The sequence below is a fragment of the Globicephala melas genome, chromosome 16 (assembly GCF_963455315.2).
Source record: "Globicephala melas chromosome 16, mGloMel1.2, whole genome shotgun sequence".
Lineage (NCBI taxonomy): Eukaryota > Metazoa > Chordata > Mammalia > Artiodactyla > Delphinidae > Globicephala > Globicephala melas.
This window is the reverse complement of record NC_083329.1, coordinates 19868314-19889691: the sequence shown is the minus strand read 5'-3', so window position 1 is coordinate 19889691 and position 21378 is coordinate 19868314. Positions and strand designations below refer to the sequence as shown.

The window sequence follows — 21378 nt, the reverse complement described above, 5'->3', positions numbered from 1 at the left end:
TAGATAGCTGTCGAGGTGGGGCATGGGTAAGATAGAAACACTGGAAAGCACTACTTCTCATTCTTGGCTGTCTCCACCAGAGCACAGAAAGCTAAAGAATACATTAAAGCAATATTAGTTATTTATTCAAATTATGGCTTTGAGTTCTGATTTATTTACTTTCTGCTTAAAAATCATTCCTTGCAGATTGTATTCGTGATTCTCAGAGATTGGCTGAAAGATAGTAGCTATTTTCCTTCTTGGCATGAATCTAAATATAGTTTTGCAATGTGCTTAAATCTTCAAGAAAACGCTATAATGAAAAAGTTATCTTCCTCCGAATAAGTTCAAAAATGACACCATGACACCAGTTCCTGTGTGTGAAATCTGTCTTTAAAAATGGCACATCAGTTTATGTTCAGTTTGTGAAAGAATGTATGTTTTTTAAATTTCGGCATTTGTGTCGCTCGCCTGTCCCCATTATCCATCTGATACCTTTCTACGAATCCCCTAGAAGCTATGGGGCACCTTTTGGGACACACAGTTGGGCTCATTAGATTGATAACTTTTCAAGGCAAAAGATAATTTTCTTTAGTAAAATGATATAATTTAAAGAATGACTTTTTTCTGACAACATAGCCAGATGAAAGGCAAAGTAGTGGAATGTAGAAGTGGGTTGTTCTCCACAGGTGCCTGAGCATCCCACTGGCCGGGCTGCATCTTGCCAGGAGCTCCATCACATGTCAGACATAAAATGAGGGTGTGTCAGACTTGGGTTTGGAAAACAAATAGCTTATTACAAAATGCCTCATCTTAATTAATGAAGACAGATTAGTATGCTTCAAACCTTATACTGAGTCAATACTGGATAATCCTTTTTTTAAACTTTAAGAATGGTAATGTTTTAAAGACATAGAATGATGTGTGTAACTTTGTATAATTTAAAAATTAAGGCAAGCAACTGGTTTTATTGTTGACATTTTAATACTCTTATTCTGTCATTAATGAATTGTGAAAATGAAGTCTAAATGCTGAACCTGTATGCATGCTATTCAAATAGTTGGAATGCCTTCTCCCCAGGAAAAGACATGAAAAATGAAATGTCGGTGTGGGACATTGGATTTGAGTGTGTTCTGGAAAGGAGTGGTCTTGAGTGGGGGCGTGTTTTCTATATTCATCAGCAATTTGAAAACAAATTGGGATTATTTCTGATATGGAGAATACTGAAGGATTCCTTACACAGAAATTGAGCCAAGGGGTTCAATTCTATATATATTCACCGTGGATGCTCTGGGTTCATAAGAGGAGGGGTTCATAAGAACCCCTCCTCCACACTATCCCTCCTCCCCTGCCAAAAACTGCCACAAAGCTTAGGCTATAAAACATTTCTAATTGAAGGATAAAAATACCTACTATTTACTGAGGGACCATTTTGTAAAAGGTGCTTAAAATGTATTCTTTTTAATCCTCACAATAACGCTACAGAGTAGATTTTTAAACCCATCATGTGAAAGGTGAGGTCCAGAGAAATTCAGTAACTTGCTGAATATCACCCTGGAAGTGATGGATTCAAACATAGGGCTGCCTTACTCCAGACCATGATCCTAACTACTGTATGTTTCTGTGTACACCACACACACGTGCACACACACACACACACACTCTACAAGAAAAATAATGGTATTATTCAGCCCAAGTGTGCTGGAGCCACAGAGAAGGAGAGATGAACTCCAAATAAAGATAAATCCTAGATTGTGTACGTTGACTTTTACAAAGTACAATTTTGAGACGGTAAATTTTGACAAAATAAACTCCAAATAGCAATGCATGGAAACTACTATATTGTGATAAATTTATTGTGACCAGACAGAAATGTATTCAGAAACAAACTGAATAAATTCACTTCAGACGGATCCAGGATACTGATCTTATTTGGTTAAAGAACACTCATTTACTTACTAACATTAAGGACAAATGTTACATTTTACTCAGTATCTACAGGTCATCTTTTCCACTAGATTTCAGAATTTTTGTGGTAAAGCAGGAATTATAAAAACTAGTCATTTATGATATGTTATAAACATGCAAAAGAGTATGATCTTATTTTATGGTTGAGGACTAATTAAAGGTACCATCAGCCAGCTTGGGGAATAGACTGACTTTCATTTGGTTTAAAATAGGTTATAAAAATAAACATGACTGTAAAGGTAAACAACATTCAGAACAGTGCCTAGCACGTAGTGTGGACTTAATAAATATTTGATGAAAAGTGAATGACAAATGCCATCTATCCATCTATTGCTGTGTGGTATGTGGAACACTTTTTTCTTCCAGTTTTGTTAAGATATAATTGACATACAGCACTGCATAAGTTTAAGGTGTACAGCCTAATGATCTGACTTAGATACATCATGAAATGATGACCACAGTAAGTTCAGTGAACATCCATCATCTCCCATAGGTACAAAATAAAAGAAAAAAATTCTCCTTGTGATGAGAGCTCTTAGGATTTACTCTATAACAACTTTCAGATATGACATAGAGCAGTGCTCATTATATTAACCATGTTGTACATTACATCTTTAGTACTTATTTATCTTATAACTGGACATTTGTTGTGGAACACTTCTAAGGTTCAGAAGTTCATTGGGCGTAAGCAAAATATAATTATTTTGCAATTTTATTTAAAAGCAAATATGATCTATAAAGAAGTTTCTATAAAATGTGCAGGAGAAAAAAATTACAATTATTCCCATAACTTTGTTCCATTTTACAGTAGTTTTGTGTACCCCAAAAAATTACCAGGTAGTCCTTCAAGGGAAGCTATTATTGTCTATTCATTAGAGGGTTTATGTGACAGGAAGTAATGCAGCCCTCTTTTCAAGCTGCTCTTCATAATACTTATTTTACAAAATTATCATAGAAAAGAATCCTCACTCTAACCTGTGTTACAAAATTGAATGGACTATTTTATTGTCTAAAACTTTCCATGTGGACAATAATCTTAAACTGTAACAGGACACTGTGGTTTTATTAACATTGATTTTTTTCTAAGGGAAAGGTTCAGAAACAGTCTTATTTTAGTGATGACTGCTCAGTGGTTTACATAGAATAAAATCAGTTTTGCTTTAGAACAGGAAGTACACAACATAAAATAAGGTTAAGATTGATGTTAAAGTAAGACGGCAGTGCTGCCTAGCTGGGAAATAAAAAAAGAAAATATTCAGCTCATTTTTTATAAATTGTTAATCTGGTTGTGTGTTTTGGTTGTTTTTTTTTTTTACAAAATTTTCAATATTTGTGACAGAGAAAGGAGAAATCAAAGCCTGACTTCTCTAGCCAGCAGCCTGCTCAAAGAAGGAACAGCCTCACCTTAGAATACATTTTGTTTGCAATAGGTTGCTTATAATCCAAATAAATGATTTACTTCTTATTTTATGACTGTGTTTTTAATGAAATATATGAAAAGATATTAAATAACTAACATTTATTTCCTTTTTTTTTTACAGCTCCCAAATCACTAGAGTTTTTGTTGGATGAGTCAGAATTCACTAAAGAAGATGTGTTCTGTTTCACTTGCCTCACAGTTTACAACAGCTGTTTATTGAGAACTTACCAAATTCAAGGCACCATGTAGACTAGGAACTGGAGAGATGGTGAGTGGAATCCTTGTCCTCAAGGGGTTTCTAACCTAGCTGGGGGAAAGAGGCACACACTTAAAAGATCGATAACAGTTCCAAGGCCGTTTCAGAGACCTGGTCATTCTCCAAGACCTGCGAGAAAAGAAAAGCAGCACCTTTTGCTCCAGGAATTAAGTGGAGGGTCCCCATTAGAGGACTTCCACCCAAGTTTATATTGGGTAAGGGTGTTATGCTCCTTGCTCTTGTTCTCTGTCTTTATAACCTCTCTTAGAACTTTATTTTGGCCTCCTGATTCTAAGTAATCAGAAGTTTGGATATTTACTCTCAAGATCCTGGGTTTCTCCTACTTCAGTACAATGTGTAAGGGCAAATTTAGCTCACAACCTATGTGAAAATACTCATGTTTTCTGCCTCCTGAATGTGACAGAGAATGGTAATAAATTAAGAAAATGCACGGTTAACCAGAACGGAGTTTCTCACTCTTGACGTTTGGAGCCAGGTAATGCTAGGGGTGGAAGAGGTTGTCTGTGCAATAATGCAGGATGTTAAGCAGCATCCTTGGCCTTTACCAGTTAGATGCCAGCAGCTCCCCACGCCCGTTGTGACAACTAAAAATACCTCCAGACATTGCCAAGTGTCCAGGACTGGGGGGCGGGGGTCAGGGGCCAAAGTTATCCCCAGCTGAGAACCACTGCCCTGGAATGATCAGTTACACCTCAGAAAATGAGAAATCTATGTGTATATATATGCACATGGAAGATTCTAGCCAGTCTCTAGAGTAAAGCAACAAAAAATATTGAGAGATTTCAGCCACCCAAACAAACCATCAGGATTCAAAATGCCAGCAATTGCATCTTTTATTAGAAGGAATAATTTCAATAATATTTACAAGCTTTGTTAGAGGCTTCTGTATTCTTAATTAACTCACACCCTGACCTACAGGGTGAATTATGCATGAGAATCTCTCCATGGAGCAGGGGGACCAGTTGGACACTGAAACCTGGTTCTGGCTGCAGAGCTCGAGACTCATTTTCTACCTCATTTTCACAAACGCCTTGATTTGTGATGCTTTTGGTTATTCCTCAACAACATTTCCATTGCTGAATTTTGCATCTCATTTTCTACAGACTTTTTCATCCATAAAGTTTCTTGTTGAAATTTATAGTCGTTTTATAATTTCTGTATTAACCTTTTTTTTTTTTTTTTTTTTTTGTGGTACACGGGCCTCTCACTGTTGTGGCCTCGCACAGGCTCCGACACACAGGCTCAGCGGCCACGGCTCACGGGCCCAGCCGCTCTGCGGCACGTGGGATCTTCCCGGACCGGGGCACGAACCCGTGTCCCCTGCATCGGCAGGCGGACCCCCAACCGCTGCGCCACCAGGGAAGCCCTGTATTAACTTTATACTGCATTTTACTGTATTATACTATTTAGGACATTGATATCACATGCAGCCGTTAACAGTTTTATTCACCATAAAACTCATCAAGTCATGAACTGACATGCTCTGTATCTAGCCTGTAGGAGCCTACCTCTCTCTGTCATTTTTCTTATCTTTCTAACACTCTCAAAAGGGCATTTTAATGACCAAGGTGTTTGTAAGTCCCATTCTATCAGCAGTACCCACAATATCTTCTGGAGCCTTCTTTCTAAGACAGCTGTCTCCCTCTCTCTCTCTCCTACCAACAGTCTGGTCTCATTATTAACCTTTCCAGCCAAAGGATGCAAGAGAGGACTCAGGGAGGCCGCAGAGCTACAATGCTTTGTTGGGACCTCCCTTAGGACTGGCCTCTACGTTAAAGGGAGAATTTCTGTTCTGTTATTTCTGTCCTGTAGCTTTGCTATCTGAGTCTGATGCCTCAAGTCCTAATTCCGATTCCAAGTTTACCCAGAGGCCCAGTGTCATTTCTATTGTCATTTCTGAGACTTAAACCTCCTATCTTTAAATGAGGGTATTCCCTGTGCTATACAGTATATCCTTGTTGCTTATCTATTTTATACATATTAGTTTATATCTGTTCATCCCGTACCCCTAATTTGTCCTTCCCCCCCTTTCCTTCCCCCTTTGGTAACCACAAGTTTGTTTTCTATATCTGTCTAAGTCTGTTTCTGGTTTGCACATATATTCAGTTGTAGTATTATTTAGAATCACTATGCTGTACACCTGAAACTAATATAATATTGTAAATCAACTATACTTCAATTTTTAAAAAATGAGGCTGGATGATGTAAAAGTCCCTGACCACTCAAATTGTCTATAATCATATCAAAAATTAAATACAATTACCCCTTAATCCATTACAGGCTAAAACATCACTAGCTTAGTGTACATTTTAAAATGCCTTCTGAAAAAAATAAAATAAAATGCCTTCTGTTCCTCAACTGCTAGAAAATTTTCAGAACGTGTAGATCAGTGTTGATTACAAATGTAAGTGGCACCCCCTAGAGTTTTTCACAACTTATACAGCCACCTGTGATGCCCAGTTCTAAACGCCATTCATTAGCTAGAATGTAGACAAGAATTAGCAGGGTCACAGGGTCACCAGTGAGAGAAGAAGAGAATGTCAGAAGATGGACAATAGGATAGGAGATGTATGGAGATAGGATAGGAGATGTATCAAAAGGGTACAGTCAAGGGACAAAAATCATATCAGGTATTTAAACAGGGAAATTGAAGAATTTTTAATTAGATAAAAAGTTGAAGGTAACAAAAAAGGCAGAAAGAGACAAGTATCATAGAAGTGGCAATTGTAGGAAGAGCTACCACCCCTAGTGATGGGGAATAAAAGGAAAAGGGTTGGAATAAAAGGAAAAGCTGGAGGAGAGGCCTATGCAGTTGAAAAATTCAGACCTCTGAGGAGGCAGGATGGGCTGGAAGGCACTATTGTTCCTGAGGGAGATACCACAAGGCTGTTTCTGAGAGTGTTGGAAAACCTGCCAACTAGATTCAGCTGCTACTACAGAAAGGCAGCAGGAAGCCACAGAAAACATGAAGGAAAGAGAAAGCCCGTTCTTCCTCCAGCCTTGCAGTGCCCATCTAGACTAACGGTGGTCCAGCTGGCAAAGCAGAAACATAACTTACAGAATCATCTATCACAAAGAAGAGCACGGAGAGCTGTTTGGAACTAAACGGATAATAAATAGCACACCAAGTCTGTCCTAAAGCAGGGATGACAAATAGATTTCATCTGTGTACCAGTTCTAATAATGGCAGCATATTGTGTTGAGAAGGATGCTGAGGTTATACTTATGCAACAGAAGAGAGCCCTGTAATCATTTAGAATATCTTCCATGGGCAGTAGGAGAGCATGGTGGCATAGAGTTGTCATTTCTGGCCTAGAGCCACCTAATTGTCCCATGCACCTTTTGGGTTTCAGTCTCTGGAGACAGAGACCTGAACTCCTTCTCAGCAGCAGTAGATGCCCCATCTCACTCCATCTGGCAGAGGGTATGATGGGGAGCAAAGTAAGTTAGAGGTGCTGACACGGTTATAAGTTTCTTGGCTGTGCTTGAGCACCTCTAGGGATGGAGAACACATCATCTTCATCTTCAGGGAGTTCTGATAAATGTCTTCCTCATAAAGAACTTAGATCAACCTCAATGTAACTCCTATCCACCGGCCCCACATCTACCCCTTTCAGAAAGACAGAAATAAGTCCAATTCTTTCTCTGCATGCCATCCTTCAGATGTTTGAATCCGGTCACCATATTCCACCAGATCTTTCTTCTTGAGGTGAAATAGCCTAATGCCTCCCACTGTTCCTTACGTGGATGCTATAGAGATATCCCTGTCCTGTCTTCTGAGTACACTTGGACACATCTCAGCCCCTCATCAAGGGTGGCCTGAAATTAATACTCCAGATGAGGTTAGAAGAGCACCAAAGAATAAAGCAGAGGGCTTCCCTGGTGGTACAGTGGTTGAGAGTCCGCCTGCCGATGCAGGGGACACGGGTTCATGCCCCGGTCCGGGAAGATCCCACATGCCGTGGAGCGGCTGGGCCCGTGAGCCATGGCCACTGGGGCTGCGCGTCCAGAGCCTGTGCTCCGCAACGGGAGAGGCCACAACGGTGAGAGGCCCGCGTACCACAAAAAAAAAAAAAAAGAATAAAGCAGAGAATGGAGTTCATTCTTTTATAGATCCCATCAACATTTCTGACGACCACGTCTCACTGAAAATTTTCATCGGGACTTATTTTCTTTCACTTCAAATAATCCTCAGCCCTTCCACCCCCAGGATTAGCAATTTCCAGTGGCTTCAAACTACCAAGGAAAAACATGTTGTGGTCAATACAAACTACTGGGAAGTCTCCTTGGAGGAGAAGGCAAACAGCTTTGTGAATGTTTAACTAAGTTAGAAAATTAAGCTCTTTCTTGCTGATGGTGGCTGTCATAAATGTATGCTCCAGTGAAAAGAAGCTTAAATCAATTTCGGTGTTCTCATTGAGCTGCGAACTTTGTTATTGTTCCTCCTGCACAATATAGATGCCATAAACCATATCTAAGTGTGCAGAAGACATTTACTTCCACTGGGGTTTTCGAGCCAGATGAGATTTTTATAAGTGATTCTGTTCTGCCTTTTAACTACATTTTAATTTAAATATATTTTTAATCATAGCTTTAAAATTATCTTCACTATGTAACCAAAGTTTAAAGTAATGGCATATTTTTAAAATACATGCAAAAATCTCTTAGTCAGGGTCTTTAAATAGTCCACTTGCATTATTTATTTTAGGTTCATTTAACTGCACTATAATTTTATGAAGTTTTAGAGTGGTGTGGCATATGATGTAATTGCCGATTACACAGGCCGTATTTCCAGGCACATTATCAGAAGAATCTATGAAATAACAGGGAGTTTAACAAGAACAAGAGTCTTCAAGAAATTACCTGATGAAAGTTCCACAGATACAAATTTCTAAAAGTTAAGGGAAGAGAGATAAATATGATTAAATACGAAGAAGTCGGGGGCGTGATGTAGAGAACAGCAGGAGAAATTCTGATTTGTACACAGCACCCTGGAGGATGGATGATCTGCTGAAATTAAATATCAGCCTTCAGATTCTTAAATTTAAAGCCAATCATCACTTCCAGTGACTTCATTTTGAAGGACTAGGGAGTGTGCCCCTAAAATGTGAAGGAATTATTTTCTGGGTATAAAAGATAAAATTGAAAGATCAAATACATATTATTCTAAGGAAAAAGCAGATGTCTAAAGATTATAGGTATTAGTTTTCTCTTGCCCCTGTAACAAATTACCACAAACCCAGTGGCTTAAACAATGCAAATTTATTATCTTGCAGTTCTGTAAATCAGAATTCTGAAATGGATCTCACAGGTCTAAAATCCACATGTTGGCAGGACTTCACTCCCTTCTGGAGGTTCTAGGTAAGGATCCATTTTTTTGCCTTTTCCAGCTCCTATAAGCTGCCCTCATTTCTTGGCTCAAAATCCCTTCTGCCATCTTCAGAGCTAGCAGTGTTACATCTCCATCTGACCTAAGCTTGGAAACATTCCCCACTTATAAGGACTCATGTGATTACATCGAGTTTACCTGGATAATCCAGGATACTCTCCCCATCTCAAGGTCCTTCACTTAATTACATCTGGAAAACTCCCACTTGCCATGCAAGGTAACATTCCCATGTTCTGGAGATTAAGGCGGGATCATCTTTGGGTGCCATTATTCTGCCTCTTACACTGTATAAAGCAAAGATGAGGCAACACTCCAAGAAACAAATTGCTTGCAGGGGACTTCCTCAGATGAAGATTATCCTTTCATCTCATGTACTTTTTTAGGACAAAATTCACCATTCAGTATTCCCAACCAGCCCCCACCCCCCAAGAAAAGACAAGAGGGCAGCTATCTGCAAGGAAAGGGATGGGAACTGATGGGAACTGATCTAGAATGATGGCCGAGTCCAGATTAGGTGTAGAGTGGCTATACCAGGGACTCTTCTAAATACTTTATGCAGATAAATTTATTTAGTCCTCATAGCAGCAGCCCTATACGCAAGGAATCTTATCATCTTCCTGTTTTCCCAATGAGGAAACTAAGGCACAGATAACTTGCCCAAAGCTACCCAGAGCCTGAACGTTAACCACTAGACTACACAACCTCCTATCTACTGACCAGTTAATAGGTGGGTTGCAAGTAATTTGTGACTAACAATACTTTTACAAAAGGTCAATGATTTACATTTGAGTCAAGTTTATCTCTATGACAACACTCTTGCTGCTACCTTCTGATATGGGTTTCTGGTTATTACTTAGATGTTGGAGAAGGAACAAGCATTGAACTAGTCAATTGATCTAAGTCGGTTTCTCGCACTTCATTGTGCATAAGAATCACCTGGAGTACTTTGTGAAAATGCAGATTACTCAGCCCTAACCCCAGAGATTCATTTAGATCTTGGAATCTCTATTTTTAAAAAAATTCCAAGAGTTTCTTATACAGGCTTCCCGGCACATATTAAGTGCAATATAGAGTGTTTGGAAAAACTGCAGTTGGATGACCTCCCTGGAGCATCCCCCTAAGGCACTCGCAAAGAACCCCACATTTATCCCATTGGAGCTCTTACCATATTATATAGTAATTGCCCATTTGTTTATCTGTCTCCCCCTCTAGACTACAAGGTCTTTAAGGTCAAGGCTGTGCCTCTCTCAGTGCCTTATCTCTGCTGCCCACCCCACACTCCACGGATATAGGTGCTCAGTTAGCCATCTGTTGTCAAATGCATGGCTGAATAAACAAATCAATGATGCAATGGTCTCAGATCACACAAAACCATTTTCAGATGGGTCAGCTGAGAGTCCCACATGCCTCATTTAGTTGAAGATCTGCAGGTAGTAGGAAAAAATTGAAAAAAAAAAAAGAACACCATAAGCTAAGTTCACTGTTGAAGGACAGAACAGAAGCATATGAGCAGAAGCTCTTAGAGAGCAGTAGAAATAGGCAGTAGTCTCAGCGTTGGTAGATGATGACTTCTTGTACCAGCAAGAGACAGTCAGCAGCCCTAGGGGCAGACAGTGTGTCCTGTGTGAACTCTTTTCACAATATTATACTGACTTCAGATTTATTTTGCATTTTGGAGAGAGAGTGGTATTCTATAAATAAATTAATAAACAAGGAAAAATGTTTGTGATGTCTCAAAGCGATTGTCTTGTGGAAGGACTAATCTGAGCCACCCAGAGTGACTGTTTCATAGTGTGGTTGTGAAGATCTCCAGATCATTTGTACAAAGTGTCTAGCACAGAGCCAGGCACAAGGCAGGTGCTCAGTAAATACTTGTTGAATAATCAAGTCTCAGGAAACTTTGATAAGCAAAGACCCGTCTCAGCATGACTGTTTCTGCCATGACAGTCTAAGGGAACCCACGTTAATCATCCCAGAAGGACTCACTGCACTATTTCCCTTAGCCCCTCCTCCATTAATTTTTTTTTTTTCTCCATTAAATTTTAAGACTTTTTTTTTCTCCTGGAATATTTTGCCTCTTGTAAGAAAAACTTTTTGTGTTGTTTTCATCTGCCAAGAAATTTAAACAAACAATTTGAGGAGTAAACTGTGACTCTGAGGACAGACTGCAACTTATAAATTTTAACCCCGGGTTCTTCCTGGACTGAGACCCAGCAGTGTGACCATCAGCAATGTGGTGCCTTTCAGTGATACAGAATGCTTGCTCACAGGCCATGATTTCATGAAACGTGTTCCCACGGTTATAGCAAGGCCAGGTAACCCCCAGATGCATATTATCATTTATAGCCATTCCCCATAAGACACCTAAGAGAGTGATCAAATGCTCTTGTGTCAGCACATAAAACAAATACCTGGCGGATCATAAAATAATGATACATTATTGCGGAATATCCACATTGCTTCTGATACTGTACTTGGGAGATATTGTTAATTTTAGGGATAAAATTGCAGGACAGGATAGGACAGCTTTCAACTCCAAATAGAACATGCTCAAGACCTCAGCAAAACTGACATGGCTCTCTCTAGCCTTGGCCACAGAAGCTCTGAGTGCTAGTCATCAAAGGACGTTGGGTACAATTTACTCTCATGGTTTCCAAACATTTATTTTAACAATTGACCTTCTTAAAATTAATCATGGACAGATTCCTCTATGTATATAATGGACAAATGGCAAGCACTCTGGTTGAAGATCTGAATTCTCATCTTAGCCCCGTCAGCTCCTAAATATATGAAATTAAGAAATCACTTTCCTTCTCTGAGCCCTACATTTTGTTTTTGGCATTCTTAATCTTAGAATGGAAATAATAGTGCTTGCCTTGTCTACCTTATGTTGATAATTGCTTTAGAATCAGACAAATTAACATTGGAGAGTATTTTGTAAATAATAAAAACCATATACATCTAAGGTAGTAGTAGTATTACATGAAAAGGAAAAGCACAAGATAGAATATTATAAATAAGTAATTTAAGTTACAGCTATGAAGAAAGAGAAAGATTCTTGGTAGTTTATGCAAACTATCTGTTCTTAACTTCTCATAGATTCGGATATTTGAGATGTTTAGAATAACACTAGATATGGTCATAGATCAAGGATGACACATTGATTTCTTCAAAAAAAAAAAATGGGATGATTCAACTACCTAAAAGGGTGGGTTAATGAGAGTTTTAGGATATCTCAGTGCTCATCAGGGAAGGAATCATAAGAGATTAGTGATGTCTGCTATGAGTGGAAGGTGAGAATAGCACATGTTTTCCATTCCTGTCGGATTAGTTTTATCCCTTTGATTCTTTCGCTCCACTTCTTTCCCCTGAGTTTTCAGTCCTGGGTCCTTAGCACTAGCACTCACTCCATTTCACAGGACAGCTGGAGCCACCATTCCCAAAATTTCCGGGTAGCGATAGGGGCTTAAAGCTCAGTTTTCTTCTTGATGCACAATGTGTACATCCTTCTCCAGAGCTATTTTTAATTCTGGTTAGTCGACCAGCTCATCAGCGTCCCTTTCTCCATAGTATTCTCTCTCCTTCATACTGTACGACCCTTAGAAAATCATCTCAGATGACGTTCCATTACAGCCCACATCAGTCAGCATCTGACCAGCTCAGTGCTATGATATTGTAAATGTTGTCTCTTCCCTGTCTCTGGCACACTTAGAATATGAATCCATCAATTCTGTGTGAAGGAAAGGTAGAACATTCTGAGTTAATTATTAAGGAGACTAATGAACTGAGAACCTGGGTAAGGCTCATAAAGAAAAATGGCTGAAACTTCATCAGCTTTGTCTTAAGCTCTGTTGTTCAGCCTGGCCCACCTGTTTGGCCAATGTCTGTGCACCACTGGGAAGGGCAAGTGTTGAAGTGACTGCCTGTAGAGGCCTCCCGCGTATTTGATGAGGACACCCACTGCCTGTGCCCTGGAGGCAGCACAGCAGGTTGCCAGCATCAGACGTGCATTCTGCCATGATGTCAAAATCCCTGATGTATTCATATGTGTTCTGCTGCTTGTGGCCATAATCTTAATCATGTCAAGGAAGAGATGGCAACCTTACCAGCTCCATCTATCTCTAAATCTTGCCCCTATAATCACCATGGCTCGTGGATCTCCTAACCTTAAGTTAAATTTATAGTTAGCAGAAAACAGCTGTTTTCCTTTCCAAAGCAAGCTGCAATGAATGATTGAAGTGGATACAGAAATCACTTTATGCTTTATGATGTGTTGATTAATAAAAGTTTTAAAACATTCTAATGATACAAGTGTAAACTTTTTTTTTTTTTTTTTGCGGTACGCGGGCCTCTCACTGCCGCGGCCTCTCCCGTTGTGGACGGAGCACAGGCTCTGGATGCGCAGGCCCAGCGGCCATGGCTCACGGGCCCAGCCGCTCCGCGGCACATGGGATCCTCCCGGACCGGGACACGATCCCGTGTCCCCTGCATTGGCAGGCAGACTCTCAACCACTGCGCCACCACGGAAGCCCACAAGTGTAAATTATTATTACTATCAAAGAAAAAAATTGATGTCTCTCAAAATAAAAAAAAAAGTCTAAAACTTGGCAAGCTCCTCACAAAACATGGACAAAAAGAGGTACTCCACCGTAGAGCACCTAAATTTCTTAATACTTATCAATTTTATGCTTCATTAGTGTTGGTGTATTTCTCAAAAGTTTGTGAGAAGTATTAATCTTCACAGAAATAATAATATGGGGCAGGCTAATATTGTATGGTGACTGATGAGAATTCCTCCTTTTATTAGTATATTGCACTGTAGTTTTTTTCATTGAAGTTGTTGCCTCTATAGCAGCTGTGTTCAAAGTCTGGGCAGCATGATTCGCTGTGTTTAGCAAACAAATTTACATCTGAAGTAACTGCTTAGATGTGGGTCCAGGCAATATGGTTTCTGAGAAGATCATAGCTTGAATGTATTCTCCCTTAAATGGGTGAGATTCTATGGAGTTTTGTTCAGCCACTGAGCATATGCCATTATGAGAATAAGACCCAACAGAGTGGACATAGAGTAACTGTATTGGGGAGTTCCCTGGCTGTCCAGTGGTTAGGGCTCTGTGCTTTCACTGCCGAGGGCTTGGGTTCAATCCCTCGTCTGGGAAGTAAGATCCCACAAGCCGTGTGGAGCGGCCAAAAAAAAAGTAACTATTCTTTACACCTTTTAAGCGTGATTTCATCTCCTTCTAGTCCCACCTCTGCTTCTAGTCACTGCTGTGGTGACTTTGATCAGCTTTGCACAGGGACAGCCTGACATCGCTTCACCTCAAGACCTGCTCTTGCCTCCTGCCCTGGGGCTCCTCTGAAGCTGGCCACTGATATCTCCAGGACCCGCTCAGCATTCAGGTATGCAATTTGGAAATGCAGAGGAGTTAATGTCTGTGGAGCTTCCCTTGACTGACAGGGGAGGGAAACTTTGCATAAATATTTCCTTCTTTTATTCCCTAGGCAAATAATTGTGTGGTACATTTTGTAAGGCTCCCCAGAAGGTACCCTGGAATAAAGTGCTAGTCACCAGTAGCAATAGGCAACTCAACAGTGCACTCTTGTATTGCTTTTCCTTCATTCCCTATTCACTGTCTTTGCCCTCACAGTTGCATCCTGGGATCACATTCCCCAAAATCCCCTTAATGCAGCCTTTATTTAAGGGTTAAGAAAATCTCCCTCCTACTGTTTTAAGTATTTACAAGGCATGTGTGCTGATGTTTTCAATTACCATTAATTAGTCACAGAATTCTTCTATAGGTATGAGCTCAGAATCCCTCTGAACACAAGATTGCAGACAGGCATTGTCAGTTCATCATCACCACAATCTCTGACTCTCATTCTGTAATCATTTGAAATCTATAAATGCTGGAAGAACAGAGCTCCCCATGCTCACTGGGCAGTATGGTCTTTTGTTGTGAGGTGGATGTTGAGAAGTAGGCTAGCCTTACTCATTAGCTTAGTAACCGTCATATCAATATGTGACATTTTGTATTCAAATAGATGCCTCAAAAAAGATACAATCCGTTGGGAATAATTTAAACCTTACATGTTAATTCTGCAAATTACATTACTTACCATATAAAAGTACACAAGAACAATTATTCTTTGACCTAGGATAAGGCTCATCTCGTTTCTGCTTTCTCAAATGACCTGAGTAACACTCTAGACCAAAATAGACATAAAAAACCTATATAGAATATTCCATCCAACTGCAGCAGAATATTCAGTCTTCCCAAGTACACATGGATCATTCTCCAGAATAGATCATATAGTAGGCCATAAAACAAGTTTCAACAAATTCAAGAATATTGAAGTTCTATTATGTATCTTTTCTGACCACAGTCAGAAAAGCTGGAAAATTCACCAAAAAACGTGGAAATTAAACAACATACTCTTGGACAAACATTGGGTCAAAGAGAAATTAAAAGGGAAAACAAAAAATATCTTGAGACAAATGGAAACACAGCATACCAAATCTTAAGGGATACAGCAAGAGCAATTCTAAAAGGGAAGTTTATAGCAATAAATGCCTACATTAGGAAAGAAGAAAGTTCTCAAACAACCTAACTATACACATAAGGAACTATAAATGTAACAAACTAAGCCCAAAATTAACAGAATGAAGGAAATAAAAAGATCAGAGCAGAAATAAATAGAGGTCAGAAAAAATAGAAATAATCAGCAAAACTAAGAGCTGATTTTTGAAAAGATAAACAAAATTGACAAGCCTTTAAGTAGACCTAGAATAAAAATGATAAGACTCAAAGTCAGAAATGAAATAGAAGACACTACAACTAGTACCCTAGTTGTGCAAAGGTTCGTGAAACACTACTATGAACAATTATACACCAACAAACTTGAAAACTTAGAAGAAATAAATAAATTTTTAGAAGCATACACCCTACCAACACTGAATCATGAAGAAATAGAAAAACTGAACAGACCAATAATAAGTAAAGACACTGAATTAGTAATCAAAAACCTCCCAACAAAGGAAAGTCCAGGAGCAAATGGGTTTCATGGGTAAATCTACCAAACATTTAAGGAAAAATTCACACCAAACCTATTCAAACTTTTCCAAAAAATTAACAAAGAGGTGACATTTTGAAACTCTTTTTACAAGGCCACCATTACCCTCATACCAAAGTTAGACAAGGACATTATGAGAAAAGAAAATTACAGGCCAAAATCTTAACAAACATTAGTGCAAAATATCTCAACAGAAAATAGCAAACTATATTCCACAGCACTTTAAAGATATCATACACCATGATCAAGTGAGATTTATCCCTGCGGTGCAAGAATGATTCAACATCTGCAAATCAGTAAATGTGATACACCACATTAAGAGAGTGAAGGTAAAAATCTTATGATCATTTCAATAGATACAGTAAGAGCATTTGACAAAATACAAAATCCTTTCATGATAAAAATCTCAACAAACTGGGTATAGAGGGAATGTACCTCAACATAATAAAGGCCGTATATGACAAGCCCACAGCTAACAGCAAGTTCAACAGTGAAAAGCTAAAAGCTTTTCCTCTAAAATCACGAGACAAGGGTGTCCACTCTCACCACTTTTATTCAACATCGTACTGGAAGTTCTAGGCACAGCAATTAGGGGAAAAAAAAGGAGGGAGGGAGGGAAGAAAAAGCATACAAATCAGGGAGGAAGAAGAAAACTGTTTCTGTTTGCAGATGATATGATCTTACATATTAAAAACTCTTAAGACTCCACCAAAAAACTGGTATTGTTACAACTAATAAACAAATTCTGTAAAGTTGCAGGATACAAAATCAACATATAAAAATCGCTTATGTTACCACACACTAGTAACAAACTATCTAAAAAAGAATTTGGTCATCATTCTTTATCTTTTTAATCTAGAATTCCCCCATCTTTTTTCGTCTTTCATAGCATTGGCATCATCACATCAAGAGTTATATGACGTCCACTAAAAAAAAAAAAATTACATAATGTCAATTTATTTCACTATTAGATGATGTCAAGTTTGATCACTTATTTAAATTTATGTTGGCCAGAATTCTTTATTGTAAGAATTTCTCCCTTTGAAATTGGTGAGTAATCTGTGAGCTGGTACACTGAGATTATGTGAACTCCTGTTTCCCAATATACTTCCACGTAATTGTTTTGGCAGCATTTGGTGATTCTTGGCTGAATAATTATTATATTGATAATTGCAAGATGGTGATTTTCTAATTTCATAATTTCTTCTATTTCTTTTATCTAGTATTCTTCAGTAGAGAGGAGCTTTCCCTTGAGAAGGTGAATTTTTTAAATGGTATGTACTGAAATTTTCTTATAAACTTTGATGTATAAAGTATTTAGTAGCCCATAAAATATCTTGCCTGGTTCAGAAACAACTCAGAAATAAAACTGTAGGGCCTATAGCCTTACAGGGAATGTGAAGCTAAGAGGTCCTCGCTCTTTACGCAGGACAGAGAGCCTGCTGGACAGCTCATCACCTGTTAGTGTATAGCTGGTCTCTTTTCCTATCAGCTATTTCTGTCGGGACTGGCTCTACTTGTGTTCTTAGGGGGACAACTCTGTTAAGAAGGTCTCTCAGTGGGTTTGTAGCAGTGTTTGGGGGGGGGAAGTAAACAGTTATGGAGTTATGCCCTTCCAAGACAACTGAACTAGGGGTATAGAGTTGTGAGAACTAATCTAGACTTTGCTGCATTCTAGTTCTGTGGCCCAGTGTCACACCAGAAAAATTAAATTCTAATGGTTAATCATAGGATTCCATGCCTACATACAGTTCCTTATGAGTTGTGGTTTGTTGGTTGGTTGGGTAGCTGGTTTTAGCATCCATTATAAAATTTGTTTTCCAGATTTTAGAGGACCTATGAAATGTACTTTTCCCAAAAATATATCTGAGGGGCGGGCCATATTGCAGGTGCAATATTTGGCATTATCATCATCACCAGCATATTGAGTGCTCACTCAGTGCCAGACATGCTGCAGAATGCTGATCAGACACTCTCATCTATGAGTCAGAGAAGTCAGTGTGAGAATATTACTATCACCTGGATTTGTGTAGATGGTAAAACTGACTCTTAGAAGCTAAGAGATGATAGAACCAGGTGTCAGCCTCAGGTCTGTCTGATTCAAAGCCAATGAATGATCTTTACCATGGTGCTATAGTCACTCCCATATGGGCACCAAAAGAGCAATAAATTGTTTGGAGTTTCTCAAGGCCCTTAATGAGATCCAGAGGTCCTACAGGAACTTGGTTTTCTATTCTCTGACTTGTGCTGCCATCCGTATACATCTTCAGTTCTCATTGAAAGCAAACCAGGATCTCTCACCCTCACCCCAGGAGAATATGCCCAGAGGCCTGTGAGCAATAACATTCCCACTCCAAGGTTTCTGTCTTCAATTTCAATCCTGCTGTTTCCTTTGGGTGCTCGTTTGTTTTAAATCTTTTTCATTAAGAAGCTACTGGCTCTGTCCTCCTTGTCTATGCTATAAATGTTTTTATTTTGTTAAATTGAATTCTTATGGATTTGCCAGACTATGAATGCCCCAGTGACTCATAAAAGCAGGAAAATACATAACCAGAGTTACGCATAACTAAAAGCCTAATTACAAATGTGCTGATGTCCTTAGTTTGAAAACTAAAAATGAAATGAGATGTATTAGCTTTTGTTGCATTTCTCTAACAAAACCGGAGATGGTCATTTTTCCAAGCACCACCCAGAGGGAAGAGGGGAGAATTATTCACCAGAGTGTTGCCAGAGGATACTGGACTCCCCACCACTCCCTTTTCCCACTCCAACCCTTTGTGCCTGTTTACAAAGACTTCATAGGCCAGAAGCATATGGAGGATTTCTGTGAAGAATCCACATGTGCTCAGCTACTTGCATATGTGTGTGTTTTGTGCTTTCAGATGTTTCCCTATGACAAGAAGGAAATTCTGAAAGGGCACATTGACAGCATCAGTTGTTTTCATTAACATGACATCACTGGGAGATGGCAAAATAAGAACCTGAGTGTTAGAATCAGATGGTCACAGACTCGTATTGAGTGTCTGTGCTATGCTACCTCTGGCATAACAAGAAAGAAAAAAGAAGAAACACGGGCTCTGTCCTCAGGAAATTTATCATCTAAATTATACATACATATGTGCATATGTATGTATATCCATTATGTATTGCATACATATGTGGGTAAATAATAGATGCATTATTGGATACTTACTATGTAGTAAGCATCTCAAAGATACCATCTTATTCTTCATATGAGCCCTATGTGGTTGACATTATCATCTTCATTTTACAAATGACTGAACTATACAATGGGCACAAAATGTATATAATTCTGAATATTCAGTCCTAGTATTGGGTATGCACTGTGTGCCAGGTGAGGTAGGATGGGCAGTACATAAAGCCAGATGTGTTCCTTATGGTTCTTTACAGTCTGGTTGGGAAACTGAGACTAACACAAATGAAATTTCAGAAAAGACCACAAGGATGGCTACTATTAAGCATCAGGTTGGGTGATGTAAACTGTTGTGGAAGGTTAAGAAGAGAGCAGTGAGAGGGCATCAGGAAGGAGAGCAAGCCAAGGGGTGGGCTTTCATCAGGGGAACAACTTAAGAACAGAAACTTAATGTGGGAAACAGAAACATCCACGCTGCAAATTTTCCAGTTAGCGCTTTCTATCCAACATGGATGTTAGGAAGGTAAGATGGAAACCAAAGTGTCTGAATCTGTGGGAACTTTGTACAGAATTGAATGTGTAGCTGGCATCTATTATATTTGTGGTCTGTTTCTTCCTAATGGAAACCTTAGTCCAACTCTCCATGTGATTCATGTTCAGTAACCAGTCAAGGGGCTCACCATTCATACCTGAGAAATGAGTGAGAATACATGCCAGTTAGCCAAACAGAATTCTTCCTAGAGACTAACGTGGGTCTTCTTTCTGGGAGATCGTGAGTTCTGAGGACGATTTAGGGCCATAGCTCTGGAGATCAGCTTGCTACTGGCAGGAGACAGAGCACAGCAGAGAAGAACCTAAGCAAGGCTCATATATCAGTGTTCAGAGATGACAGTCCTGATGGTGTTGTTAGAATGCCTGGACGGAAACTGACCTGAAGGCAGTAGTTGGGCTTCCCAGTTTGGTTTGCTTGCTTGCTTTGATTAAATTAGTTTGACTTAGGTTTCTTTATACTTATAACCAACACAATCCTGATTAACACAGAATGGAAGAATGGATGGAATAAGATGTGGAACGAGAAGTCTTGGGCAGGGGTCCTGCAGCAGAGGGACTGGAGAAATTGCTGGGAAGTAGTCCCTTGTTCCTGCATCAGTTTTTGAGGGATAACTCCTATGATTTTCCACTGTCCAATCAATAAAAAAAGTTATGCCTTTACCGCCATAAAGGAGAACTTGCAAAGTTCTAACAAAGCTGAGAAAAGGACTTTGAGATCTCTGAACCAAAGATAAAGCAGTAAAAGACTAATATTTATTATTAAGCATCTGAAATAAGTGCTGTTCCATTTTTTTCTTATTTAGACACATTTGAGTGTGTTAGAAAGTAGGAAGAAATGCACTTTTCAAGAACCAAACATCATTTATTTAACTTGAACCATCTGTTTTATGATTTCTTTTTTAGGCGACATTTCACGTCCTGCTGCTTTCGAGAGAGCTGCTGTCTTCCTGGTCTATAACCCTCTCATTTCTTCTGTATCTTATCACTTAATTAGTCCATTTGTCAGCCAATCCATCTTTCTCTCTTTTCTCTTTTCTCTCCCCCCATTTCCCACCTCAGAAAGTCTTCTAACTGAACTAGGCAAATGACTCCTAGATAATTATCTTCTAAGAAGAATATAGTGCATTTTTTATGTATCCACCAAATGACACACTCTCCGCTACTCATCCTGCCCTCACCCAGAAAGCCGTGACTTGCCTGCCTTCACATCTTGAATGAAAGTAAAGTTTATTCTTTAGCTCTGGCTCCCGACAGCCATAACTTATAGCAATAAAGGTTAATGTATTGGATGGAAGGGAAGTAAATTTAAGGTAATAATGAGAATGATTCTTTATCATTCCTGACAGATCTTGAGCTCTGTGTAGGCAGTAATTAAAGAAGAGTTTCAGAAACCATAAAAACATAAATAAGATTTCTAGTAAAACTCTTTATTGTAGCTAGGACTTTTTTATTGTATTCTGGACTGAGTTGAGAATACTCTCATAGACTTTGTTAAGCTTTTTTCAGAAATCACCCGGATGGGAAAGATTGAGTACAATGGTGGGGTCCCTGTCAGTGGTCATCTCTGC

General features: G+C 39.1%; 1 pseudogene; it reads left to right on the top strand.

Moving 5' to 3' along the window:
• The first annotated feature begins 7073 nt into the window (after positions 1 to 7073).
• The window catches only part of LOC115844957 (nitric oxide synthase-interacting protein pseudogene), a 49078-nt pseudogene continuing 34773 nt past the window's right edge, over positions 7074 to 21378 (top strand).